The sequence below is a fragment of the Vidua chalybeata genome, chromosome 4 (genome assembly GCF_026979565.1).
Source record: "Vidua chalybeata isolate OUT-0048 chromosome 4, bVidCha1 merged haplotype, whole genome shotgun sequence".
In the NCBI taxonomy this organism is placed as follows: Eukaryota; Metazoa; Chordata; class Aves; order Passeriformes; family Viduidae; genus Vidua; species Vidua chalybeata.
Genome location: NC_071533.1, coordinates 34,717,118 through 34,732,721, shown reverse-complemented (window position 1 = coordinate 34,732,721; position 15,604 = coordinate 34,717,118). Strand labels below are relative to the sequence as shown.

Below are 15,604 nucleotides of genomic sequence, written 5' to 3'. Positions count from 1 at the left end.
AATTTCTTTTTGAAAGCCATGCAAATGGAAATCTGCAGCCATAACCTTTTCTGTCCTGGAACATCCTCAACACACCTCATAAACCAGAAATAAGAAACTTTTTTCAGGTGTTTGCATGGCAGCTGACACAAGTAAAGAAAATCCAAGTTTGATTTTTTCTAAAATGAAATTTGTTACAATGTCCCTGTGTTGCTTTGCTCTGCTTTGGCTTGAAGAGATACTTGCTTAAATCAGAGCTCTGACAAGATGAAGTCTTCAGGAGAAGGTGGACACCAAATACCACAGCAACAAGGCACTTGCACTGGAGTCAAGAAGGCACTCAAAATGAGGCACTTAGAAAGGAAATTAGGACTGGCAAATGCCAATTGCAGAAATACAGTTAATACACAGGAAAAAAAGATACCCAGTGTATGAAAAATAGATGTGACAGAGAGAAAGTTTCTTGGGAGCTCTTTGAAACTCCAAGTGGGTAGACAGATCACTTTTTACTATTGATCTAGATTGCTTCACACAGAACTGCCCAATGCTTCAAGTAAAGGGATCCCATTTCTGCAGGAGTCACTGTCAAGACACTGAAGTTTGCTCAGAGACTTTTTCCTGGAAGGTCAATGCTGTCACACTTGAGTCCTAAACACCTGACAGGTCTAATTCCAGGTCCTTTGAAATACTTCATTCAGCCTAAGGAAAGGTCCTCTACTGTACCCCCAATAAGAGAAATTTAATTCCCCACTGCCTCTGCACATCAAGCCAGAATGACAAACTGCACAGATACCCTTTCAGGTCTGTCTTCACAATGCTTGCTCAGAAGTTGAGTATTTGTCAACTGTGACCAAAAAGACAAATATAAAGTTTTTTAATGTGCCAAATCATAGCCTCAGAACAGAAGCTTCTGGAGACTTCAGTGAAGCTCCACAAACTTGTGGAGATTTCTTGTAGTCAGTACTTCTATCTCCCAGTCCTTATAGTTAGGAGAGAAAGTTAATGAATAGAGTTTTAACTTTGTAAATTCAAGAAGGGTGATATAGAAACAGGAAAAGGAATTCCAGATAGAGCAAGACAAACTGCAGCAAGAAACTTCCCACCTGGGTATTGCAAAATAACATAGATGAATAAAGAGGAATAGAAGTGTGCATACATCAGGATACCAAGCAAGTTATTTGCATCTGATGAATCCAGGATGTAAGAAAGGATGGAGAGGCAGATCTCTCAGGCTGCTTCCAACTCAGCTAGTCAATCTACACCACATGTAGATTACCTAAATTGCCCCGCTCCAGGCACGTCTGCATCAGCCAGTCGGCACAGTCTCCATTAGGGATTCAGGTGTTAGCTGTGAGCAGGCTTGTAAGCCAATACAGCACTAGGTGAAATACTAGCTTAGGTCTTGGAAGCAATACAGATGTCTTCTTTAGCCTACACTCATTCATTTGCTTGTCTCTACCTTCCTGAAGCAGCTTCCTCCCTTACTATATTTTGAAAACAACCATCTCCTCTCCCCAAAACAAAGCTAAATGTCCACAGGACATATTTATAGATAATAAATTCATGTACATTGCAGGCTGAGGAAGAAATATAGCTTATTAAAGGAATGGGAACATCCCTGAGCTTTTATTGCAAAATTTGAACTTTTATTAAGCTTTTTTTTACTATACAGTTGTTGTACATTCTTAAAGAATTTGAAGCAAATTGTTTTACAATACTTCTCAGATTTTACTTGTGTAAATATACTATTAGTTATTTGTATTTGCTCTAGTCTGTTTCTGTATGAATAGTGGAAAGTATGCCTGTTAGGCAACTTGTAAACAACGATGTGTATTATTTTAGTTAGACAGCCTATCTCTGCACTCAATCCATAAATGTTTGAAATTACAGTAAAGACTAAAAAATATAATGGATGGAAGATGTTGAAAACAGACTGGAGTGGCAAAACTAAACTCTCAAAGCAATCAAATGCACTGCACTGAACACCTATTCCTGTTGTAAAATGAGTAACGTGGCAAAAACTACCTGCAAACTGAAAATTATCATCAAATCCCACCCACATTTGCACTGTGAAACCTGGCAGGAAAAACAGAGCTTTGACTGAGTATTTCTAGCAGGCTAAAACCTCTGAGGAATCACAGAAAGAAGTGGTCCACTTGAGATGAGACATGGGCTCCTTCACATTTAATAATCCCCTCAGATTTAAATTGTACAGTCTGATTTTCCCCCAGAAGCTAATTTTTAATGCTGTCGTTAATTAGAAAAGTTAATAGGTTTAAAAATGCAAACATTTAACAGTCTCAAACAAGGTCTGCCACACCTTCATGTCCCTGCTGAGGAGCAGGACAAGTTCCCATATCACTGTTTGTTGCTGGGTGCAGCACTGCATTTTCAGCTATGCCAAGTGGGAAATGACTGATAGTGACATGATGCCATTTGGTTTGCTTGTGAGGGAAAAGGCACTAAAACCTCCTACAGTGCCTTGGCATGGTGCACTCAGGTCATGCATCACAACAGTGCTCAGTCACACCTCCAGCTACAGCGTGGCTATGCTCACTACTGATTTTCTGAAAAAGCTGGGACGAGCAAAAGAGGTGTACAATACTACACCACAGAAACCAAAAGGAAACCTAGTACTTAGAATGGAATAAAAATCCAGAGCTAAAAAATCCCCCCCCAAAAAATTCTTAAAATCATGTTTGCATAGACACCATTAGAAATACTGTTCAGGGTGATGCTTCTGATACACATTTCATTCTCAAGCAGAGGAATATGGAAGAGTTTTTTTACCCTTTCAGAGTTTTTTGTTACACTTCCAGACGTACTTCCCAATGCAAACAGTTCCTTTTCTTCCAGAACAGCAGGCTTGGAGTCAGCTAACCTCTCTGAGACAAGCAGTTGGAAAGTGAAATAGGTATTACTGACTTTAGTAGTTTGTGCATCTGGTCTTGGGGCTTTGTTGCTATTGGTGTAATGGGTTTTTTGTTCAGGTTTTCTTGTTTCCTTGTTTGGGTTTGTTTGTTTTTGTTTTTTTTTTTCCTGTTCCTAGGTAGAGATTGCTGACTTGTTTACTGTGTACAGTTTCTTACTCCCACCATCCCCACAGAAAATTCTCATGCTGTCCTGTCACCCTCCATTGTCATTGGAATATGATCTGATTTTCAGGTGCCTCTCTCCCTTCTCTTCCTTCTTCTACTCTACATTCAAATTGGTTCAAAATAAAAGCAGCCTTTTTGTTGACAATTGCAATGCAAAAATTATTTGGGATACAGTGAAAAGGATACGTGTCTGTCCCAACCCAAAGATACCACCTTGCAGAGAAATGTATGCAAGAATGTATCTATAACAGCCAGTTCAAGTTTCTCTTTTTCCAGCTTTAAAAACAGGAGTGCCATTAATGCCTCTGCTCTGTGTTAAATCACAGAGCTGGATTCAAATTCATTTCTGCTTCCCCCTGGGATTTCTGATTTGCAGAGCAGCACACGTGTCCCTTAAGCAGCGAGATTTTGAGGTCTAAAGCAGCAGGTGTCACGTTCAGAGGAAGGAAAGATGCACACGCTTTGTAACAAGCAATGTACAAATTGGTGCCGCTCAGCAGAGGGAGAATTCAAGTTTAGCTCCCTTAGAAGCAGGGGAGCCCGCGCTGTGTGTGCAGGGGCTGGCAGCAGCTGGGGGCACTCACCTCAGCCCGCTGCTCGGCTCGTCATCCGAGGAGGTGCTGTTGCAGATGTTGCCGAAGGAGTGGCTGGGCTTCAGTTTGGGCTCCTCACACTCTGAGGCGGGCTCTCTTTTCTTCCTCTTGCCGAAGAGCTTCTTGAAAGGCTGGAATTTGCCTGCCTTTTTCTTGTCTGCAGATGACAAGACAGAGGGCGCGGGTGAGGGACGCGGCTGGCGAGCGCCCGCCGCGGCAGCCGGATCGCAGGAGCAGCGGGGTCAAAGAGCGAGGCGGCAGCGCGGCGCTCGCCATGGAAATGCCGGGCTGCGACTTGCTCTGGACGCGTCACACTGACAAAGCAAAGGCAGCAGCGTTCAAACCTCTGCTCTCGGCTCTAAGGATCTGCAGCCAAACATTTGGATCCGCAGAAAGGAGAATTTTGCAAAGCCAGAGCGTAACGCTGCAGCGGTTTTAGGATTTATAGCACAGTTTTGACCATTTTACCAATAGACAAACACTGCTTTGGTCACCTCCCTTTGGAAGGGGACGGCTCCTCTGCCTTGAATTGAAAGCAATTGAAAACAAACAGCTGTGTTTTAGTTATGTGGCCTCATAACTAGTTATTTACAAGTTACACAAGCCAATTTACAAATGAACAAAGAGAAAAGGATACATTTCTGTTGGTTTGTATTGGGTTATTCAATAAACATCCAGCTTCATATGAGCAAAGTCAGCTTCTCTGACTTTTTTTCCACAAGTAACTGAGGACAGAATTTGGCCAAGCATTTCTTCCTCAAGACACTGAAATTTTCGAAGCTACACCAAAAAAAGCACAGCAAAACCACAAAACATACATGAAGACAGGAACAAGAAATAAAAAAGTTAACCAGGAAAAAAGCAACCTCTTTTCTTCCACCAGTGACTGGAAAAAATAAAGGCAGCTTCAAACTGCTATCTCCCCACCTATTAAAAAGAAGTACCATGACTTTCTTGTTAACCGCTGTCAAGAATGGGTTAATTTCTCAGGGCTGGGATGAATCAGAGAATGCATAAAAGATAATAACTGTTAAAGCACTGTATGCCTCTTAGGCTTTACCTTAATTTTGCATTAAATCTACTTAAAACAAGGTCGTTGGGTTTTTTCTTTGTTTGTTTCTTTTTTTAAACCCCAGCATTCAGCCTCCTATCATAATCTAATTTGAGATGCATCATGTTGTACTGGTGACAAATATTTTCATGAGCTAATTACATTCCTGTATGTGCTTTTCTCCTAGGCTGTGTGCACACTGCCTCGGTGTGCTCTACTCTTCCTGTGGGCTGGGGCTCAGCAGAAAGCCCTGGTTTAGTTGCAAAGTACATTCATGTAGGAACTTTTGACCAGGAAACCTGGAGTATCTTCTGTAGTGGAATAGCATTCTTTAGTTCTACCTCGGGTTTTACACTCCACTCTGCTATACCTAAGCAGGGTAAAACTACATCTGGGTAACAAACCTTTGTAGTCACTGGAGGAGTATCTGCAGGGTTTTCAGGGGGAAAAAATGTGCCCAAGAGTACTTTGGCCTGTCTACTTCCAGTGGTTTCCAAACTAGCATAGAACCAGAGAGCCTGAGTTGAACCCAGCGTGGCATCAAACTTACACACAGTTCATCTATCTGTACCTGATTATGGATGAAGTAAGAAATCTGCATTGAAAGTACAGTCAAAGGCACAAGAGAAAGTAATTCTGCACTTCCTTTACAGACCCATAAGAAGTTCACACAAATGTAATTCTTCTTCCTGGGCAGTCAGAATACACAGCATTTGTGCAAGTTCATTAAAACATCAGGGCATCCGAGTAGCAGCATAAAAATAAAAAGCTGAATTATGAACTTCAAATTCAGGCCCAGCATCAGAACTTTCCAGTCCAGAATCTCTGACTCACAATAAGCAGATGAGAAAAACAACAACTGGAACAGCAGTTTTACCAGTGTAGAAGAAAACAGGATATGGAAGATTACCTGTCTCCCAGCCCTACTTTCCATAAGCATCTCCAGCCAGACCAATTGCTTGCTGCTCAGTTCTAACTTTAGATATATGTAGAATGTATTTATATGTAATAGAATATATTCCTATGTGAGATCCCTAAAAGACAGGCAGGCAATCATGTAGAGAAAGAGAGAAATTATTGCTCTTGGCCACAGCTGCTCTGACCCTTTATGCACTTCAGAAACTAACTGCAAAACACCAAAAATCAGATGGTAGAGCATACAGGACAGAAAGCATCAGTACCAGACACAAGATTGCATAGAAGAGCTATTTGTTCAGAGTTCTCACCTTGCTTGTTTCCTCAGCTTTCTTCAAAAAGGAAAGCTGCATGATGCCAATATTACTGTTTAATTCAATTTACTGCATAAATCAATTCAACGACAGCATTTTTTAGAAAAAGCTCTCACCGTGTCATTCATCCACATTACTTTTGTACCCTCCTCTTTTTGAGATCTTCAGATATAACTGTGAATTGCCTCATTGACTCTAAATCTACAGTACTGATTCACCAACTATGAGTCTTGTGTTGAATAAATGTAACAGGTCAACACAGCTTTCATTCCATCAAAATAGGTGAAAACCAACACACTTATCTGCAGCCAAGATCTGCTTTTCCCCATGTGACATAACATGTCCCTTAGCTGTTTCCTTGCTGCACACCCATCATCACAGCTGTCACATTACTAAGCATGAATTCTTTAAATCAGGCTTTGTGACTCATTCCAAAGCCAAAGAACACCCTGGCCTGTACAGGCTGCGCATGCTGTTCTCCATCCTGCCAGGTTTCTAAGGAGTGCCTGACTGCTAAGACAAAGTCTGTTTATGTAAATTTTTCACAAGATCTTATGCAGGAAGATGTGGGATGATATTGCACAGTGAAATGCTTCCTGTAACAGTAAAACAAGTACAAAAAGTATTCCAAACATCACCAATGCAGCAGACAATTCTCTGCACAAAAGTCTTTTGAGTCTGTAATTCTCACACACAGCTCATCACTTCTGTCCATCTCTACTGCTGAGAGAAAAAAGTGGGATAGGAAAGGATTAAAGTTGGGACAGTCAACAGTGTCAACTTGCAACAAGGACAACTTCTGGGAGAGCCAGGAAACAAGTCAGCTTACATATGCCATTTGCTTCTCTCCTTAATCACTTTAATGGAATCCTACAGATCCAGCCCCAGGAGACCAGGGGAAATAAGCAATTAAACCCTTTTTCCTGTCTATTTGACAAGTCTATCTTGTTCAAATCACTGTAAACAGTTAACAGTAAACCAGTTTTGAATCACAGAATAACATAAGGTGTGAAGGCGACAGATAAACAAGGTTGGATGCACCAGCTAGGATAACACAGCACATATGGTAGGCGCTCCCTTCTCAGATACCAGAAGAGTAGCAGAACAGACTAGAATAATCTGTAACCTGTCATATAATTTGTCAGATGCACAAAGACGTGCAGTGTGTAACTCAGAGCCAGTTAAAGCAGAGAGAATTGGCATCACGTAGGCAGCATGTGGTGCCTCCACTCTGGATGAGAAAGGGGAGCAGCTTCTCCTCTTGCAGTCTCTCTTTGTGCTCTCCAAGAAGGATGAAGGTGGATGCAATGGCCTTTATTGCCAGGAAATCAGGCACAGCCTTTGGAGTCCAGCTAGCAAAGTCCTATCAACATGCCAGCTGAAAATTCCCCATAAAAGAGCTTGCAGTTAAAGTGCTCAGTTCCATTGGGATTCCCAGGCTGTGCCGCCCTTCTAAAACAGCACAGAATCCTCAACACAAGCACAGGCCAAACAAAGACTTAACTACCATGATTATAGAGGAAAGAGATTTAAACTACTGGAAAGGGAGTGAGCAGCATATTCCAGACAACAGGCACGGGTGAGGTTATGCCACTGAATGGGATACAGGAGAGGTCAATGCCCCTGGAAATAGCTGAAAACCAGTTTTCAAGCAAAGCAAACTTAATATGAGAAAGACTCACATAATTCTAGAAGAGACACATAAATATTTAACAGGGTGTTGATTCCTTGCAGCTTTTCCTATTTGCTGCAGTGCTGGGGGCACACACAGCAGTGTGGGTGAGGAAACCTGGGGGGCAGGTCACCTCTGAGCAGAGCTGACCAAACACATGCATCAGCTGGTGGGTAGAAAAGATGATTGTTGAGGGGGAAAGAAAATGGAAGCAGGATTTGTCAATTTGAATTTCAAGTTATTATGACCAAGATTTTTCAAGCCCCAGTTTTGAAATGGGATTTGTAAAGATTTCACAGAATTTTTTTGCTCATTATATGAAAAGCAGCACCTGTCTATGACGCTTCTCATAGTACGAGATATTGCACAGGAGCTGTCTCCAAAATTATTCATTCTTTGTTAGTGAATTTAATGGATATAAAAACATGATGAAATAAATTAGATTAATGAGAATATGAATTATTTAATTGAATAGATATTTCTATAATGAATTTAGGGAATGGAAATCCATATGGATGTAGCATTAAGAACTGTGTGGCAGAGAGAGGACAAGTGGGTAACTGGGCTGCAGGCTCAATACAGCAGCCAAGGTGGAAAAGAGGACTTAAAGGTATTGTTAAGAGGGTAAATTGACTAACATTTCTCATTGCATCTCTACAACAGAAAAAGGCTTCTATGGTACACATTGCCAATATAACTTTTTTAAAAAAAAACCACCCCAATTTCAAGCTAATGATTTGATTATTGATGCTCTTTTTAAAATAACTCAGGATGTATCCACTACAATAAGCACTGCCCTGTTGAGCCCTGGGTTGGCTGGGCATCTGCAAAAACTTCTTTGCTTTTCAGTCCCCACCAAAAAAGCTACCTTTCCTCCCCCTTTTCCAGTCTGATCTAATGGCATAGAGCTTCTCTGGACAAACTAGGATTGACACTTGCTTCCACCTTTCCCACCCACTCCACATCTCAGTGCATCCATTTCTGTGAGACGCCAGAGATGTTCGTTTTTGCTGATAAATTTTCAGCGCTCCCTGGAGAAGTGTTTCCACTCCTCCAGAAAAGAGAAATAAATTGTTTGGGATCAAGGAGGAAAAGAGCAGGCTTTGCTCTGCTTAACCATGTTCCCATATTTTAAAATAGGTGTGAGCTCCTGCACCTGTGGTAGCACATCTGATTTCACAGTGAAAATTGATTTCTGGACATTTTCTGCTTTCATGACCTGCCCTCAATCCATTGCCCTCTCTCCCATAGGTAGCTGGGGTTGATTAATGGACACGGTCCAGATATACAAAGCAGGCAGAAACATGAAAGAATCCAAGGAAACATTTAAGAGAGCACACAGGGAATAAAGACTGACATTAAAAAAAAAAAAAAAAGACTGATGCTCAGATTCAATAACGTAACTTCCAAGAAATAGGTTCACCTCTGTGAGACATTTAGTGATAGCATATAACAGTCAAAGTTGACAGTGTGCAATAGTCCCATGCTGACAAGGATAATATCACCTGACATAACATCAATACCTGAGAAACATTAAATGAAAACAAGATTGAGAGGTATCGAAGGCATCAAATTGGTGTAGCCACAGTGGTCCAATGAAACACCTAGGCAAAGCAAAGGGAAAATAGTGGGCCATTGCTTGCCTGTTTTTCCAAGAGTATCAGGTGATCTTACAAGAGATACTATTTCTTGCAAACCTTGTCCCAGAGAGGATGGGGTATTCTTGGATTACCTGATATAAACTAGTAATACTACCTAAAGTATCCATAACACAGCAAGAACGAATCTTACTTTCCAGAAACATCTATTTTCCCTTGCCACCTGTAGAAGCAAAAACATTTCCACAAAAACCAGCCCATTTTGTGATTTTTCTTCCTCCCAAAGACCATATTTTCCACAGAAACCATACACAAATGAGACAGTCAGCTGTTAGGAGACACTTATGAATCATCATAATAGAGTCTATTAATGTTCAAGCAGCATATAATATGCTTTATCATCCAGAGCAAGGAAAGAGCTATTTCGACACTTCTCTTGGAACAACAAGGAAATACCCTCTTGAAGGTAAAAGGACTTTATCTCCACTGCATGAGGTTTGGCACAGTGCTCTTTAGAAGCAACAAAGAAATATGAATGAAGAAGAGGAGTAAATAAAATTTTTAAAATGTTTGGATGACAAACATTTCTTCTTAAGAAGAATTAGAGCTAAGTAAATATCCACTTCTTCAGTCTCATTTTCTATGGCAAAATTCTTCTTTCATTTCTGAGGTCCTGTTCTCCTCTTTTCCCCACCTTTTAATCAAAGGCTTTCCAGACAGTCTTTGTATTTCTGTGCCTTCTATTTTCATCAAGCATCACAATGAGTGGTCCTAGAGGTCAGAAAGCCTCATTCATCCAACCCTGTGTTTTAACACTGACATTCTGCCTTCTTAATCCATCCCACTGCCATCCTTGGGCAGCACCTTTGGGACAGAGAAGACATTGCCCTCCAAAAACCACAACCAGACTTGGAGCAGATAGCTCACTTTGGGAATGTGTGAGGTACGCTGGGGATAGTGGAGACTCCCATCAGGGAAGACAATATGAGAAAATTAGTATAAACTTCAGGAGCGAATCCTACTGAAACCCAAGAGGTCCCTTCTTCCAGGGGAAAGCTCCAGTTAAAGGCTACACAGTGAGTAGCCAGAGGGTGTAAAAATAGTTGGAATTCACATCTGAGGAGAGTAAGAATGGGTAGTGGAGTTCATACCATGAGGACATTTGAGAAAGGGTTAAGTAAATGCAATCGATGTTCCCGAGATGCTGGGCTGCATTGCAGGACATACCTGATAAGATAAAACCTGCTTATTATAGCTCTGGGTGCAGTGATGCATGTGAGACTTTTAGAAAGGAAGAGACCACAATAGCTTCTGATTCACCAACAAAATATTACGTAACAGAAGGGAGAAAGCTTTGTTTTACTAGTGCAAGGCTTACTAACTCACGTTAGTGAGGCCCTTTTGGTGTGCTGGGTTTTATCTGAGGTTTCCAGAGCTGATTTAAACACTTGATGTCAATGCGATAAAGAGATGTTGGATCATTATTTTCTTCTCAGAGGAAAAAAAAAAAAGGGTAAAACATGGAATTCCCTCAGCAGGCTAACTTCTTACTTGGGAAAACTCCTGACTGAAAGAAGTCCTGGCCATGCTGCGTGTGAAAAGATAAACTTCCCTAAGGCAAAGCTACCTCCCTGAGGCCCCATGTCAGAGCAGTCCAAAGTCCAAGGAGTACCACGTGCACTGGACAAACAGCTCCCACTGCCCCTCCCCAGCTGCCAGAGGTCATTTATACCTCCTCAAGGCTGGCAGACCAGGATCCTACACTCAAAACAAAATGTATAAGATCATTCTTGCAAGGGATTTTTTTTACATGAATAGTTTCTCATGCCTCTCCAGCTCTAAATAAATCCTGTATTGCACTGATCAACATTTTTATATCCCTACCACCTCCAGTTTTTCTCCACTGGTGAGAAGAGGAGCATCTCACCATCACAGAAACTACCACAGAAAATGTTATTTTCATGAAGAGAGCATGAAACTCATAGACAAACCTCTTCAGTGGTAAGGCAGAAATGCTACCAGCATGCTGCTGAGTTCTATCAATAAGAAAAAGCAGAGAAGTATCCTGACCTCAAAGGATAGTCAGAGTGCTATGCCAGAAAGTCTGGATGGCTGGAAGACTGGGATAACTGGGATAGAAATGAGCCAAAATATTATGTACAAACCCATTCCTTTAGGGCCTATTGCTGAGATGTCCCAGATCAGCTAGAAATGGGTGAGAAGACAGATGTGACCACTCCAGCTGATTACAGGATAATTGTAAGCCATCACTGTGGTGCTGCTGCAGAAGTTAAATTTCCTCCTTTGGAAAGGGCTCCGGGCAGTGGTAGGGGTTACTGCCCAAGCAGGGGGCTGGAGAGCCCACTGACTAACAAATCACTAGGGGCTAATAAATCAAGGCTGTAAGAAAGCAGGTGCATCCAATATGTTTTAGATTGGGATTTGGAATTTTTTCCTTTTTTTTAAGGGGAGCAACAAACAAATACATTACTGAGTCATTATGACACAAACCAAATTCTCTTTTCAATGTCAAATAAAGGCAATATTATAGGATGAAAATGTCATGTCATGATGCAAAACCAGATACATTATTTCTGCTTTTAATGCCTAACACAAACTGAGACCAGTACAGACACAGATATTCAGAGTGATTTTTTTCACTTTCGCACCATCTTAGTATAATATACTTTACAATGACAAACATATATGAATTTTAAATCTGCAATTCAGATGAACTAATAGAATATTTTAGATAGGTCACATTAAATGGAGAGAGTCAAATTTTCATTTTATGAATTTATTTACTCCCCAGTCATAAGAGATGTTAGTAGGTTTTACTGAAGCTATCAATATACCTTTTGAGTTAGGGCAGCTCCATGATGAAGTAAAAATACATTATAAAAAGTTCCAACATAGTTCTACATGTAGCTCAAAATGAAGGGGAGGGAGATTAGGAGAAGGGGAAACCCCACAATTACTTTATGCCTATGTGTTTTCTTTCAAAGTTCTGAGAATTATAAAGTGATATGGAAAACACAGGAGTAAAAGGGGTATTATTCCAAGCGAATTATGAACTACTCCAGCGGACATATTAATTTAATAAGTTCTTAATTAAATTTTATAAGGGTAAAGCTGAACAGAATGCAGTAACCCTACCTCCCCTCTCCAGATTTAAAGAACTAAAATATCAGGATCATCTCTTAATTTTTGCAACAAATCACAAGACCCCCTTATTTCAGCAACCTGAAAACCAAGCTAAATCTGCCCTCAGGCTGAATGGGTCTAAAAGAACTGAAACAACTTGTGCTGATCTCTGATTTCATAGAATTAAATCATGCTGTTGTTATTTGCAGCTGTGTAGCAAAATAAAGAAAATAAACAATACCTTAAGAAAAGAGCTGCATAAACCATAGCAATCACAAATTCTCCAGCAAGCTTTGGTAAAAAGCAAAGACCAAAGTCAATGTTTGCATGGTGAAAACCAGAGCGAAGAGAAGCATGGAGCTGGGAACGGTTCTGTTTTGCTGAGTGCTTGAGGTTTTTTTAACTTCTAAAGGAAGCCAAACCTCAACTTCCTTATTCTGCTGGGCAACGTTGACAGAAGGAATCGTGGCATTCATTCCCCAGGTTGGCATATTCCCAAAATATCACAGGAAATAACTTCAGTCAGCAGCACAGGGGCTGAAGAACCTGCTCTGTGTTCCACACCAAAGCCTGGAAGCACTGTGCTCTCACATGGAACTATCTCTGCCCCTGGAGTTGCTCAAAGCTGTGGCAGGACACCTTTGGCTCCTCACTGCTCCCCCTGTGCCTTCCTGCTGCACACTTCCCTTTCCCAACCATCTTGCCAGGCTCACTTGCTTCTTCTGACAAACAAATGCTCTGATATTGACACAAATTGTGCCCAGATTAAGATTTGGGCCATCTGTCTTGACTCTGGGAAATTTCCTATTTAACAAACGTCTGGATTTTCATTGTTTGAGCAGATTTCACTGCATACACAGGCCCAGATTATCCTCCTCAGGAAGAGTAGAAGAACACTGAGGCATTCTCCATGTTGTTCAGGGACAAGATTTTCCTTCTGGGCATGTCAGCAGGAGAGGATAACCAGCTACTTGCATGTAGCCTGCAACTCCTCCTGTCCCTCTCTCATCTCCAGCATCACAGCCTCACCTTGGCACGGCACAGAGAACACCCCTGTGCTGCACTGCCACCTCTCCTGCTGGCACTCCCTTATTCTGGTCTGCACTGGATCTCCCTTTTGAGCACCAGGGTTAGATGGCCATTTGCAGTTTTTTCAGAAATTGCTAGTTTTTGTAACATTGACCACTATCAGCCGAAGGATGAAATTGGTGTCTTAATATTGACTGGAATGCTATCAAAAAAAAAAAAAAAAAACAACTCCACCTGAGCCAGCACTTAACCAACATTGTTACCAGCAATTTCAGAAGCAAGATTTTGAGCAGTTAAACAGACCATGGAGATAAAATTGATCATCAGTATTAATCACTAATTATACTAGCATTGCACACACCTAACCTAGCTGCTCCTTATCCATCACCTGTTCCCATACAGTGAGCAGGCAACAGGCTGAGGCACAAAGGAAAATCTCAAACAACTTTGACACAGAAAGAGCAGATTAAAGACAGGACCAGGAATATGTAGCTGCTTTTCCACATCCACACCAGAGCCCTCAGCCTGGGTTGTCTTCACCACCCAGGCCAAGCACAGACAAAAGATGCAAGTAAAATATTTTTGTGATAGGAAGAGGACTGTAAATCTTCAGGTTGAAGTTCTGGCAACTTTCTCAAACACTAGATCTGCTTTAGGAAAGGACCTCATAATTGACTCAATTCCTCATCTTGTCATCAAGGTACCAAAATATACAGAATAATAAGATTGAGGTGATTGGTTTGCCTTTGCTTTCCAGAATTGAAACTAGAGTGAGTCATCATTTGAAGCACTTACTGACTGGAAAACAGAGAAATCTGATGAAATTTTACCTTTTAGACCTACCTATAAATATCTAAGAGATAAAAAGTCTTGAATAGTTTCTTCTGATATTTGCAAAACTTAGAATATTCACTTCATAGAACACTCAGATGTATTTTGCCATCACAGTTATTTGGCTAACACTGGGTATATTATAATAAGTAGAAGCAGTGTTATTTTAAATGTTAACCAAGTAAGATTTCTACTCCAAATAGAAATATCAAGAAAGGGTTCTTTATAAATTCTGTAAGATGAAAATAGAAAAAAAATATCCATCATACTACTGTGATGCTAAATGAAATCTCCCCCTCTCTTCTATTTTATGAGGCTAGAATAAAATTAATTGCTCATGAAGAAGCAAATTAAAGAGGAGAAGAGAAGCAGCCATAAAGAAATTATATTCAAGCATTTATAAACCTAAACATTTTTAAAAATACCTAAAATGATTCAAATCCAAAATGGCTTTTGTACAAAAGCACAATTCTCTCTGTTCCTGAACTAAGACAACCATATATTTCCTTTTAAAACATCTTGCTTTTAGGTAGTGAGAACAAATAAAAGAAACCATTTCCTATTTTCATTCTGTTTTGGTTCCAGGCGAGGATTTGCCAGACCAGGATGTGACTGATCACACTAATCACACATGGTCTCACTCTGCTGAGAATACAAAGCATTATCATCATTATACCGGTGAAATACAACAAATTTAGCCACACAAGATGAACATGATTAAACTTCACTAAGAAAGGAGACAGCACTTTCTCTGAAACATCACTTACCCACACTGGAATTTATTTACCATTTACTATGTGCCAGAACAAAGAACGGAGGGGACACAGGTGGCCAGGCAAACCACAAGGTCCCATGTGCTAGTGAGGATGGTTAAACATAACTATAGCCAAGGGAATTTAATGCATTGTAGATTGCAGGATATGGCATCAATATGGGCCCTTGAGTGAAAACTATTCAAGTATCCAGTTTGTAAGCCTTGGAAAAACACTGGGAGTGCAGGTTGTGTCTGTCATTCTCCAAGGGGCTGCAGCAGCTGTGACAGCCCCAGGGACCAGCCAAGTGCTATGTCTCATGATGCAACATCACTCCAGAAAATGTTACTTGTACAAGGTGTCTTTTGGCAGACCAGACACATTCCAGCTGCTCCAGTCCAGTGGCAAGACCAAGGAACAGAAATTCTGGATCTGACTAGTGCTGGGGTCTGTCTGTCTAGCGTGGATGGAAGCTGGGGTCCATTTCAGCAGCTCTGAATACTTGTTTCCTAGCTGCTGAAGCAAATTTTGGATCCCTGCAAGCAGCTTGGTACAGGACTTTGTGCCCTAAGGGAAGTTCACAATGAGAGTCAGAGGAAGCCCATGTTGACCAAACTGCATTTATCTC

The 15,604-nt window shown here is 40.9% G+C and overlaps 1 protein-coding gene across 1 annotated transcript in view; it reads right to left on the bottom strand.

The window, feature by feature from the left end:
* Window positions 1-15,604, bottom strand: part of CRACD (capping protein inhibiting regulator of actin dynamics) — a 67,798-nt gene that overhangs the window by 32,852 nt on the left and 19,342 nt on the right. Inside the window, exon 2 of the mRNA XM_053940454.1 lies at window positions 3,662-3,827. The gene's annotated coding sequence lies outside the window, so the exon portion shown is untranslated. The remainder of the gene's footprint in view (window positions 1-3,661; window positions 3,828-15,604) is intronic.